The sequence below is a fragment of the Onychostruthus taczanowskii genome, unplaced genomic scaffold (genome assembly GCF_017590055.1).
Source record: "Onychostruthus taczanowskii isolate IOZ18803 unplaced genomic scaffold, ASM1759005v1 scaffold41, whole genome shotgun sequence".
NCBI classification, from domain to species: Eukaryota; Metazoa; Chordata; class Aves; order Passeriformes; family Passeridae; genus Onychostruthus; species Onychostruthus taczanowskii.
In genome coordinates this window covers 7,387,324-7,400,966 of record NW_024501571.1, presented here as the reverse complement: position 1 = coordinate 7,400,966, position 13,643 = coordinate 7,387,324, and the positions used below count along the sequence as shown (strand labels likewise).

General features: G+C 41.1%; 1 protein-coding gene across 1 annotated transcript in view; it reads right to left on the bottom strand.

The window, feature by feature from the left end:
* LOC121340593 (exocyst complex component 4-like) overlaps nt 1-13,643 on the bottom strand; it is a gene marked incomplete at its 3' end in the record, with an annotated part of 62,273 nt that overhangs the window by 23,054 nt on the left and 25,576 nt on the right. The gene's annotated exons all lie outside the window — the stretch shown is intronic.

The following is a 13,643-nucleotide window of genomic DNA, read 5'->3' as shown; positions in this document are numbered from 1 at the left end:
AGAGAAAAAGGAAAACAATTTTATCTCATTTGCTTCTCCTGTGTTTTGCTGCTTTGGAATGTGGTTGGAGATTGTTTACCCACAGGTGATTGCTTCATTGGTTTCATGTGAATTGTTTTGACTCTTTGGCCAATCAGTGCCAAGCTGTGTCAGGACTCTCTCCAGAGTCACAAGTTTTTAATTAGTATCTTTTTAGTCTTCTGTAAGTATCCTTTCTGTATTCTTTAGTATACTTTAGCATTCTTTAATACAATATAATATCATAAAATAATAAATTAGCCTTCTGAGAACACGGAGTCAGATTAATCATTCCTCCCTTCATCTGAGAACCCCACAAATACAGTAATTTTCCTCTTGGATTAGGGAAGTGTCTGAATCCCAGGATGATTCTAGTCTTAAAACCCTTCTAAAGCAGAAAATATTGAAGTAACATTTCTTTATTTCTATTTCCAAATAAATTATATAGAAGGGTCCAACATCCAAATTATTCAGATTTAATGGGCAGCCTTCAAATATTAAGTGTATGTATAAAACAAGTTAGTGAAAACACAGTTCTTAAATAAAAATCAAAGCACGGTTTATCCCCAAATAAGAGGATTATTAAGCAGAAAAGTGTTAGAAGAAGATAGTGACAATAGTGTTTGATGGTTGCTATTCTTTCCATTACAGAAACACCAAAAAGAACCATTATTCTAAATTCTGCAAATGGGGAGAAAATGGCTTAAATTTAACTTGTTTAAACTCATGACTGAAAAAGCTTAGGAGGCCTCATCTTTTAGGCTGCACAAGGGCTATGTCCTATGTCCTATGGCTACACCATTTGAATATCTGAAATAATGACCAGCTGACATCCCACGTGCACAGAAATTCCCTAATTTTCTTTTCTATCCTAAAAATAAACGTGGACAAAACCCAAACACAGACAAAACCCACCAGGAATGACAGATCAGTGCCTAAAAGCAATGCTCTCACCGTGCATCCCTCCCAGTTGGTTTTCTACTTAACAGAGATTTCCAGTCACTAATAAATAAATAAATGATGGCATCCCTCTGCAGCTTCCAAACTCTCAGTGCTGATGTTGTAAGAAACTGGAAAGAGCATGTTTGGCATGCAGAGGTTTAAAATAAAATTTAAAAACCCATTCCCTGCTAACTGAGGATGCTGTCAGTGAAATAAGACATTTGCTTGCACTTCAGGATCTCGCTTCAGAACAAACCTGTCAGCCAAACATTAAAAATTAAAAGCAAAGATACAGTGAGCAGCCAGCCCAGCCAAGGGTTGCTCCCTCAGTACCAGTAAATATTAACTCTGCTGAAAGAACATCCATCACCAGTGTGCTCCTTTGCTGGCCTCCAAGCCCAGGAAGAACTTGATATATCCATGGGACAGCCAAGCTTTTTATATTAATTTTTAAATCTCCTCACTTGGACTACACTGTCCATCCTCCTCTTTTTTTTTCCCTTATCCATCTGTGGGAACATCACACATCATGAAATCACCCCAAAAATGATGGGAAAACCCAAATTCCTTCTCGCCAGAGGAGGTGGCAGAGCTCACATGAGTGGAGGAGCTCAGCAGAGACCACGTGGGAAACTCAGGCAGAAGGGGAAATGTTAATTCCTCTCCTCTTCCTTTGGCAGGTGGAGTTTTTTCCTCAAATTTCCCCATTCCAAAGGCACTTGAATCCCCTCCAGCTTCTTCAGGGGAGCTGCAACTACCCTGGGAGCTGGGCCAAAAATCCCACCAGAACAAAGAGCAGGAGCAATATTTGAGAAACTGAGAGACAAAAAAAGCAGCCAGAAAAGAAGAGAAATCCAGAGCAAAGTGACACTAAAAAAGATTCCAACACATCCAGGAAAAGTTTTCTCTGAAACACAAAGAATTGGAATTTAAATTTTCCACCCAGCTCTGTTTTTGTCTTGCCAGTTCCTAAAGAGTTCACTGCTCACCAAAAGTATTAAGGCCAAAATACAGCTCTCAAGGACATATTTTAAAGAAAAAAAAATGGAATATTCAACCATTTATTGTACTCATGTTTATGGAAGTCAAAGGAAGGTCTCCAGTTGGTTTAGATGGCAATAGAAATATTATGCTAAAAACCAAACCGAACATTTTTCCTTTCTGCACTTTTGCTTACAGAAAGATGATTTAGGTCCTGGCAACAAAGCAGCACCCAAGATTATATTCCAGAATAAAAAATATGAGATTAAAACCTTTGTGTCCTGGGTAAGCCAGCCCAGAACAGCATAAGCAACCAAAAGGAAGCAAAAACATTAATAAAAAAATGCACAAAATTAAATATACACTAAAGGCACATCAACAGTGGAACTTTAGAAGGAACTTTTTTGACTTTATGGCCCCACTCAGCCCAGAACACACCAAAACTTGGATAATGCAAGAGATGCCAACCAGCTGTCCCTGGTTTTTAACAATCCCATCAGCTGCTGGCTGCATCCAAAAGCACTAAAAGGTGTGGAATTGGATAGAGAGAGGCAGAGTTATCCTGCAAGACTCCAGTTAATACTGATAAGGGAAAAGCAGCCCAAGAAAACCTGGAAATGAGATGAACAGAAGGATTACAAGTGGTTCCAGGCTCCAGAAAAAGCAGCTGATGATCCTTCTTGGCTCTTTTTTCTACACACAGAGCTCAGTTAAACAGAAATAAAGTGATTTTTGTTTGTTTTTCTGCAGGGGGATCATGGCATTGTGTTAGACTAGCTGGGCACAAAGGATAATTACAGGTAAAAGAGCTCCCCCACATTAATCTTTTGGCAGGGGTTGGGGTGCAGAGAGGAGCCACAGCAACACAGAGCAGCTGGAAAAGGAATCAACAATAAACAAGTCATTATTCTCGTGGAAAAAAAATGCTTTACAATGAGCAAATTGTACCAAAAGAATGGGCAGTGCCCACCAGTACCTCCTTTAATTCTGGAATTCAGCTCTCACTCCCATTGAAAGCTGCTCATGAACACCCAATAAGTGTAATTTAGTCAAAACACTAATTAAAATATTGGCTTGGATTAGCAGAGAATTTGGCTTAGATGATCTGATAGCAATTCCTGATGTTCAAATCTTCTTATCTCTCTCTACTTATTAGTACCTACAAAGAGCAAAGACCCTTTAGGAAACAGAGATGAAATAAGCCTGAAAAAAGAGCTGTGCTTTGTATAAGCTAAAAATTGCAAGTTTATAGAAAATAACCGTGGCACCAGCACCATTAGGCAGCTTGTTTAAAGGTCACAGGCAGTTTATAGCAGGGCTTAATTGCCTTAAAAAGAAAACACTGCTAAACACTTGCTTAGTGTAAGAGGGAATTTGGAAGTGTTTAATTCAGCATTTTACAACAAACGAGAACCTAAGTGCTAACAAGGTATTTGTCAAAATTCTTTCTTTACTGACTTCAGCCAAAGTTTCCCAATCTGCTTACACTGAAATCTATTTATTCCCTCAAGGGTTTTGCTGAACCCCACAGGCCTGGAAGTGAGCAGAGATAAAGAGAAAAGTCTCAAATATTTTTTTTCAGGGAGGGGGAAAAAAACCAAATAATGATAGAATCATAAAATCATGGAATGGTTTGGGTTGGAAGGGACATTAAAGATCACCCAGTCCCCATGGGCAGGGACACCTTCCATTATCCCAGGTTGCTCCAAGCCCTGTCCAACCTGGCCTTGGACACTTCAAGGGATCAGGAATCCACAGCTTCTCTAGGTGAGCTGTGCCAGGGCCTCACAACCCTCACAGGGAAGAATTCCTTCCTCAATTATTAATTATTTTACTAGAAAAATCAAATCCTTTCGAGGTGGGAAACCAGTCAGTTCTGAATTTGCACAACAGATATGAAAACATGAACACACAACTGAGAAAGGTTTAGAGGAAACAATGTAGTAGGTCATCATTCCAGATTTAAAAAAGTTATACACAAACACAATCTGACAAAAGGGAAAAAGCTGAGGCCTGAGAATAAAAGAGTAAATAAATAAGCAACAACCCAGAAGGTTCCAGCTGCCTCGCTGGTGAATACAACAATGCTGACATTTAAAAGGAGAATTGATCTGCTGCTTTTACAAGGGACTCACTTTCACAAGGTACAGGAAAGGAAAATGACTAAAAACCAGCTTAAATAAGTGTAGGCAGATCTAAACAAGCAGGTCACTGAATTCCATTTGCACCTGACGTGCAGGAGATAAGGATTGCTATGGAACAGGGAAGTCCTCACACTGCAGCTTTTGGGACTTGGCAGTGGGCAGAGACACAACACCCACAAATGCTGACCTCTCTTTTCCCTAGAACAGAATTCCCAGAACAGCCCCTGGGTCCCTGGAAAGTCCAAGGCCAGGCTGGACACTGGGGCTGGAGCAGCCTGGCACAGTGGGAGGTGTCCCTGCCATGGCAGGGTGGCACTGGGTGGGATTTAAGGTCCCTTCCAACCCAAAACTGTGAACCAAAGTGCTGTGATGTTGGATTAAGCCCTTTTGTGACCCAGAGATGGGGCAACTGAAATAACTTATTAAATAAACTGAGTTTAATGTTATAGTGACAATATTAGTGATAGTGCCTTGTGTGCTTCACTGTACACAACAATTGATAAACAAAGACATCAAGGAAGTTTTTTTCTATTCAGGAGAGAGGGGGAAATGTGGGAAGTGGATTTGTAGAGAATTCCCAAAGCCTGACAGATTTCTCACATCTGTATGCACACTTTGAGATGAGAAATGCTGACTTAGGAATGCCCTGGAACAGCACAGACATTGCTGAGAGAGAAATGGAACTGGAAACAAGTTTCAAAGGGTGGCCTTGCAAATAAGACTGGATGCTTTGGAGAAACAGAACTGTGAAAGAGGCATTGGAGTGGCACCCACGAGGGGTAATTTTAGGTGATTGGCTTTAAGGCATTTACAGCATGGTGTGGCTAGAGCTGACAGAGCAATAAACACTTATAATGTCCTGTAATTAGGAAATAGCTGGCTTCTGGTTATGATGGGGTGAATTCTAACATCTGTATTGTCTCACCCTTCAAATGAGACTAAAAATGGAATAAAAGCTTTTAAAACACCTCTCAGCTGCCCCATCTCTGGGTCAGAAAAGGGCTCAATCCAACACTCAAAGGGCTCGAGCAAGAAACACTCCCAGGTGCCACCCAATTTCTGTGCCACCCAATCCCTGTGCCACCCCATCCCCGTGGCACCCACTGCCTCGGCACAGGAGCTGTGACAGACTGAGCAAAAGTCATGGGAAAAGCAACTTGAGAAAAGGGAGGGGAATAAATAAAGCTGTTTGACATGAGTTGTACCTGGAGAGCAGAGGGAAAACGTTACTGCAGCAGGGTTTGGTTTGTGTTCTCTATTTTTACCCACCTCAAAATGACTCCTGAGTTTATTAGCAATAAAATAAGCAAGGAGCTCCTGAATTTAAGGCTGCAAAATTCCCACATTTTTGATGCACAGTGCAGGGAATCAGAGGATGGTTGGAATCGCAGAATTCCAAAAACCAAAAGCTTGTGAAGCACTTGCAGCCTCCACTGCTGGCAACACTTAACAAGTACCTGATTAAACCTGCTTTAAACTTCATTTATATATTTTAATTCCAACCTTGACACGTTTTATCAAGGCTGTGTTTTTAATTCCAGTATCTTTTCGATATAATGGTTTTTAATTCCAGTATCTTTTGGATGTATCTTTTGGATTTAATATATTTTAATTCCAACCTTGACACAAGTTTTATCAAGGCTATCAAGTTTTATCAAGGCTGTGTTTCATCTGTAGATTTGTTGCAGTATTTTGGTTGCAAGGTGAATCAGGATGAAGCTGAAAAGTGATGGCCTTTGAGGATGGGCCAGCCAAATAGTGGGGAAACAAGGAAAACTTAAGAAATAAGAAATCCAAGGGTTGGGAATTGTCTGCTACCAAATTGCCACAGCACAGTGTGAGGTGGCATCAAAACAAATCAGAATTATTAAGATCATCCTGAACTTAAAAACCACCCTGGTGATCCTAAAGCAGAGAGTCTTCAGGTAAAATCATGGAAAACAGGAAAAGCACAGAGATCAGTGATGATATTCCTGAAAATTCCTGATATTCCTAAAAGCAGGAAAAGGAACAAAGGAACCCAGGAGATGAGGATTAATGAGGAGATGAGGATTAATGAGTGCTAACATGATGGATATGCAGGTGAGGGAAGAAATTGCTCCCAATTTTGTTCACCTTTCAAAATCTTGTAAGATTCAACAAGCAAAAATCAAAGAAAGAGTTGTAAATTACGATTATGGTTCCTTTGCAGTATTTTGGGAAGAGCTGAACTGACTCCCCTTCATGGCATGAAAGGATTTGTGAGCAAATGATGCACAAAAAGGGGGGACTGACACACATGACTGAAGCTGAGAGGGTTGGAAAACCACTTTGAAAGATTCTGAGCTACACACACAAAAAAAAAGTGCTCAGTTTGCAGGAAAACAGCTCATCCTAGGACAAGCAAACTGGTCTGAGGGAGGAAGGAGAGTAAAAAATGTACAAACAAAAGTAAAAGGGTTATTTTGGACAAACCTGGTCTGAAACACCTTAACACAAAGGACAAACAGCTTTTCTTTTTCTGAAGTGTTCCAATGGCAATGACCAAACACTGTTTTCCCTCTGCCAACTTTTAAATATTTATAAAATTATGTTCCTCACTTGCTGTCCTTTCCTCCAGCTACAGAAATTTAATTATTTTGCATTTGCCTCAGTCACCCATCAATCATTCTCCTTCCTCCTCCACTCGCAGTAATTCATCAATGTCTTTCTAGCAACAAAGTGCTGGAACCAAAAGTGGTGCTCAAAGAAGAGAGGGGCTATAAACAAGAGGTTTATCCAACTGCTCACTTGGAGCTGAAGAGAAATTCTGCAATTTCTCCACCAGCATGGACAAATGACTTCCCTGAAATGGCAGAATTATCTACTGGCATGACAGAATTACCCAGGACTTTTTCCTTTCACTTCTCATTTCCATCTTCATCCCAAATGTTTCACATGCTTTAGTGAAAACCGAATTTATTACACCTTTCTGCCAGCTTTAAAGCTGCATTTTCAAAGGATTCAATCAGATTTATACCTGATTTATTTATCCAGATTTATTCAATTTGGATTATTTTATAGTGTTCCATAACCCTTCAATGATTTTTTCATGGTGTTGCTGCAATGTTTTACTGGGGATAAAATTCTCTCTTACACCCCAGAGTTTAAAAAAGAATTCCTGGACAGCCCAATGATTGCTGGAAAAGCACCCTCTCTATTCCAACTCTGCTCCACCTCCATCACAGCCTGATTTCTTATTTAATAAGCTTTTACCAGCTGAAATGAAGGGTTGTTATTAGCAGAGCCAAGAGCCCCCTGATGATGCTCTGGAGAGGCCCTGAGGAGAGCTGGGGTCAGGATGTGGCCATGTAAATGAGCTTTAGGTACTACAGCTTCATGCAAGAGACTGCCCTGATAATGCAAATTACAGCAGGAAAAGAGTGAGAGCAAGTCATTGATAACTATGTCCAGGGGAAATAAAAATGTTTCCAAGGGACAAAAATTCCTCATTCTAATGTGTTTAAAACTAGCCTTAAGTTTATTTTTAAAAACACCAAAGCAGTATTTAAATAAAAAATTAAATTAAAAAAATTAATTTCTTAAATATTAAAAAAAAAGTTATTACATTTAAGAAATTTAAGGAAAAAATAGGAAAAAATTACAGAAGAGAGGTGAAAAGTGATCTAAAAAGAAACACCCCCCCAAACCTTCTTCATAAAAAACTTATCAGTATTCTATCAAACTCAACCTGGACAAACCAAATACCCTTAGATCCTGCTTGTGTGGCCCCAGACCTTTCAGACACACAAAGCCCATGGTTCCCATGGTTTTTAGAACCACCAGAACATATCCCAAGTACACATGGAATTAATAAAATTAACAAAAAACAAGAGGCCTCTTCCTCACCATCAGAAATCAGATTTGCCAAACATTAACAATTAATAGAAACTTCACATGACAGATCTCACCTCTCAAAAGAGAATTTCAAGCAGAGCCAAAATTTTAATTTACCTATAAAAACATTTGTACAGAATCCCAAACAAAGCCAGCTCTCTTATTTCCACTTCCTTAATTCCAAAATATAAAACTCTTCCACGGCAGCACCTGAATCCCAGCGCTGCACTCACTAAGGAATGCAGAAACAAAATGAAAGTGTTTTTATTGATTTTCCTTGTTCCAGCTGAAAGGCAGGCAGTAAATAAAATGCAGGCTGAGAACTGCACTGTTATTTTTATTTATTTCATTATTTCAGGCTACTTAAGGTGTAAGAACTCTGCTCACAACAAGGCAATTTAATTGAAAGGCTTTCCTTGTGCCATCCTGAGGACAGCCACAGGTGGCAGCTGCAGTCAGGTAATAAAAATGATATTTTTACATCTCAGCCATGCCCAGGGCTACAAACAGCCAGTTTTCCATGGAGGTGTTGGCACTCCAAAGGCTTTTCCAGAGGATTAAGGTAGAGTGCACAGAAAAGTGAGGAGCACAGGAGGTTGTTGAGGAGGACACAGAATCAGAATTTGGGTTGAAGGAATCTTAAAGCCGATCCAGTGCCACCCCTGACACCTCCCACTGTCCCAGGCTGCTCCAGCCCCAGTGTCCAGCCTGGCCTTGGCCAGGCATCAGGGGCAGCCCCAGCTGCTCTGGAATGAGATGCTCATTATGGGATGAGTAAATATTTTGCACACAGAGCAAAAACCACCCTCAGCTCCTGAGAAAACATTTCAGTATTTTAAAGGCCTTGTCTGACTCCCTCTTCCCACAGCAAGTGAGGTTCATTGTCCTCACTGCTCTCCAGGATGTCACTGCCCTGCTTAATTTCTCCTCTATCTTCTTCTTCTGTGCCATCTTCAATTGTTTCCCAGAGCAGCTGGGGCTGCCCCTGGATCCCTGGAATGCCCAAGACCAGGCTGGACACTGGGGCTGGAGCAGCCTGGGACAGTGGGAGGTGTCCCTGCCATGGCAGGGGTGGCACTGGATGGGATTTAAGGCTCCTTCCAACCCAAACCATTCTGAAATTCCATGATTTCTGCACAGCATTTCCACTTATTATCAGCCCTTCCTCTTCTGCCCCTGCTGTCACCCAGTCACTCAGGTGTGTTGTAAAGTCCTGCCTTTAAAAAAAACAAACCCACTTTTTTTATAAAATGCCAAATGTGCAGTGAAAAAGTGATCAGCTCCAAAAAATCCTCCTGCTGTTACTCACATCATATTATTATTTTCCTGACATTAAAAACCTGAAGTTTAAGTCTTTAACACTGGGAAAGAAAGAAAAGCAGGTGTTGGAGCATTCCCTGCTTCTGGAGAAACAAAATACTGACAGCTTTATATTTCCTGGGAAAAATCCATAGGAGAATGATGTGCCCATGAGGAAAACACCAATTCCTCACTCTGCAACACAAGGGTAGGGGAGGTGAAGTGAAGAATAATCAAAGGGCTCCATCTTCCTTCTTCCCACCTTCATTCCCAGTCCTTCTTGTCTTCCTAATTAAAAAACAAAAAACAGGTGGAAATAGCATCTATACCATGGATAGATTTCTGCAGTCTCAATGTTTATTACCTGCCACATGGGCAAATCCAGACAGAAAACAATCTTCCTTCTTCCCACCTTCATTCCCAGTCCTTCCTGTCTAATAAAAAAAACAAAAAACAAAACAACAGGTGGAAATAGCATCTATCCCATGGATAGATTTCTGCAGTTTCAATGTTTATTACCTGCCACAAGGGCAAATCCAGACACAAAACCAAAGTAGCCTAAAGAGTCTTTATTTAATTATATGACATGACCTTAAATTACTGTATTCAACAATATTCCTTCACTGTTTTCAGCATTTCAGCTTTTAAATTATAGAAACAAATGGCAAATATGAATATTTCCCTATGGGGACCTCATGGGTCAACAGTGGAATCAGAATTAAAGTAACAGCACAGATCTCCATGATTTTCAGCTAATTAATTTATTAATGACTATGCAGAGTATAATCAGTGCACAGGCTTCACTGTTTTCAGCATTTCAGCTTTTAAATTATAGAAACAAATGGCAAATATGAATATTTCCCTATGGGGACCTCATGGGTCAACAGTGGAATCAGAATTAAAGTAACAGCACAGATCTCCATGATTTTCAGCTAATTAATTTATTAATTAATTACTATGCAGAGAATAATCAGTGCACAGCAAGGGTGAATCTCCAGTCCTGGCCACTGCTGCCTGTGCTGCTGCTGATCTCTGCTCTGGCTTCTGGTGCTGTGGAGCACTCCCAGAACCTCTCCTCTGGAAAAACTTGGATTCCTCATTCCAGCAGCCAAGCTCAGGCTTCCAGGGAAGTGACATCAGTGTCCTTGCTGTGACAGTGTCCCTGGGTCCTGCTCAGCTCCCCTCTCTGGACACTGTCCTTAGGAAGCTCCTTCTGGGTCAGAATTTTTCCTAATTAGCAGATCACAGAATTACGGAATTGTTTAGGTTGGAAAAGAGCTCTCAGATCATCCAGTCCAATCATTCCCAGCACATGTCCCCAGAACAGAATTACGGAATTGTTTAGGTTGGAAAAGAGCTCTCAGATCATCCAGTCCAATCATTCCCAGCACTGCCAAGGTCACCATTGGCCCATGTCCCCAAGTGCCACATGCATATGGCTTTAAATCCCTCCAGGGATGGGGACTCCACCAGCACAGCCCTTTCCAAGAAGAAATTCTCCCCAATATCCAACCTGAGGCTCCCCTGGCCCAGCCTAAGGCTGTTCCCTCTCCTCCTGTCCCTGTTCCCTCCTGTCCCATCCTGTCAGGGACTTGTGCAAAGCCAGGAGGTCCCCCTGAACCCTTTTCTTGTTTTACATTAAACAAAAACCAGCCACAAATGTCTGCCTGTGCACTCAAGTGCCCCATAGAAGTGAATATTGCTGTCAGTAATTCGGTGTGTGAAAAACCAGCTCCATTTCAGGCAAATGTACAAACTCACTCTATCAAAAAGGCACATAAAGAAATGGAAAATAACTAAAATGCATTCCAGCTCAAACAGGCATTTTATCTGTTCCAGACATTCCCAAATTCTCCAAAGCTTCACAATTCAAAGGATGCTGGGAATGGGTTCTTTTAGACACCCTGTAATGTGCAATTATAGGACAGCAAACCTGATCCTACTGCCTGTGCTCCTGGAATTATCAAGATGCTGGAGGAACACACAACAGGAACACCTGATATTTGTGTGCTGCTCTGGCTGGATACAGAATCAGAAAGAAAAAAAAGCTGTCACTTAAAAAAAAAAATTTAACTTCATACAAATGTAAGCTGTCACAAAGTACCTCTGCATTGTGTTTATCCAACTGGGAAAAGCTGCCAGTCTTTTATTAACAATCCTTGCCTGCATTACTCAGTCACTGCACATTAGAACCAGCAGCTGGAGAGTTTGGAGTGATAATGAAACCTGTAACAAGCCATCCTCAGCCGTCTTTTCCAAACAATAAGGGAATTAAAATTTCAATTTAAATGCAGAGGTTTGAAACACGCTTCAGTGGCAAAATTACTTCAATTAATGTGAGTGGAATACAAAGAGCAGGCTGCAGGGATGGGATGCAGCAGGCTGGAATGATGCCTTTGGAGGGGTTGCAAAGGGCTGCAAAGGTCTGATTCTGACTGTATGGATCACAGGGCTACAGGAACAGCATCAATCAGGGCTGCAAGTGCAGGGTGAGGGGACAAACTCCTTGTCAAAGCACTTTGGGGCTTCTCCTGAGCCACCAGCAGCTGTTTACCTTGAGGAATGAAACCAAAGGACAGGCAGATCTATGGACACTGTGCCTCCCTGACAGATCAGTAATGATTTTACATAATGTTCCTATCATATCAAAGGAGAAGGGAATTATCCCCAGCCAGTGAGTGATTACAACATCACAGCCTCGCAGAGCTGTGTTAACACAAGATGGCAAAAGCCAATGAGCCTGCAGTGATTTTTGGCCAGGGAAAAGCTCCAAATGCAGGTGAATTACTGTTTCTTTATACAGGCACATTTGTCTTCAAATGAGAATTGCAAGTGTCAATGAGTGGCTGAAATTGAGTGTTCAATTTCCACTTGAGGTTTCTCTGCATTCCTTGATATATATTCAAAAAAGCCCATGAACTAACAGCTGCTTTTTATATCATTACTATTTGATTTATTAGAAAATATTTGCTATGCTGAAAACAAAAAAACAACCAAACAGAGCAGCAGCAGAAATGCTGCGGAAGTCTATAAATCAGAGAGATCTAATGCTGTCTCTCCCTCATAGCCACAGGCAGCTTTACACATATTTAAATACACATAAGTGTTTATATTTAAAATAACCGTACACAAAATATTGCAAACCAGTAAATATCAAATACACAGGTTGAAAACCATTTCTAAAGCACAATGTATGAGAAATCTTAAGCAAGGTTATTTTTCTTCTTGCACTTCTTAACGCGGATTTCAAATAGGGAACAGATTACTTGTCTGGCATTTTGAAAAGAATTTTTTTTTAATTAAAAAGGAACCCACAAAAAACAAAACAAAACAAAAAACCCCAAAACAACAAACCAAAAAACAACTAAACCAAGCAAACTGGTGAAAAAAACACCAACGTTTCAACTCCTACTGATGGCAACTGTGAGTATCATATTTTGGTACCTACACTGGACATCCTTAATTTCCACCTCCTTTTTCACATCTGACAATTGAAAATATCAGGCAAACACCACACTTGGATTCTCCCATTTCTGGAGCTGTCCAAGGCCAGGCTGGAGCAGCTTGGGACAGTGGGAGGTGTCCCTGCCATGGCAGGGGTGGCACTGGGTGGGATTTCATGTCCCTTCTAACCCAAACCCTTCCATGATCCTTTCAATGCAGCAGGGCTGGCACAGGAGAGGAGGAGGAACAGAAAAACAAGAGGAAGGTGATGGCAGGGTGAAACCAGACACGAGGATGTGACAGCAACACCAAAAACCAGGTGGGTTCCACAGGCCATGGGAGGGTGGGATGGGAGTGGCATCCAGCTGGGGGAAATCCAGCACAGAGAACAAGGTAAGTTTTACAAAGTTATGTTTAAGGTGAAATAAGATAAAGCAAAAAGGAGGAAATTAAAGCTCAGGGTGAATTTCCAAACCTTTCTCCTGTTGGGTAATGACTTATTAAAAAGAAGTGAAGAGGCACAGCTAAGAGAAACAACAAAGGGCAGTGAAAGGGAAAAAACCAACAAAATAAGGCAATGAAAAGATGGCCTTAAAGGCACTGTCTATCCAAGAGGAGCAAGAAACAGAGGCAGCACTTTTGCCTCTGCTTTTTGTGGTTCAGGATGGAAAGGACCTGTGGAGAACATCAAATCCACCTCTCTGCCCAAGTACAGGCATCTAGAGCCATGTCCAGTCTGGATTTGGAAATTTTCCACAGAGGGAGACTCCAAAACCTCTCTGGATCTATAGAGCTTGAACTTAAATCCACCTCTCTGCCCAAGTACAGGCATCTAGAGCCATGTCCAGTCTGGATTTGGAAATTTTCCACAGAGGGAGACTCCAAAACCTCTCTGGGTCTATAGAGCTTGAACTTCAAGTGTTCAACCATCCCTACAGTAAAAAGGGGCTGGTTTATTGA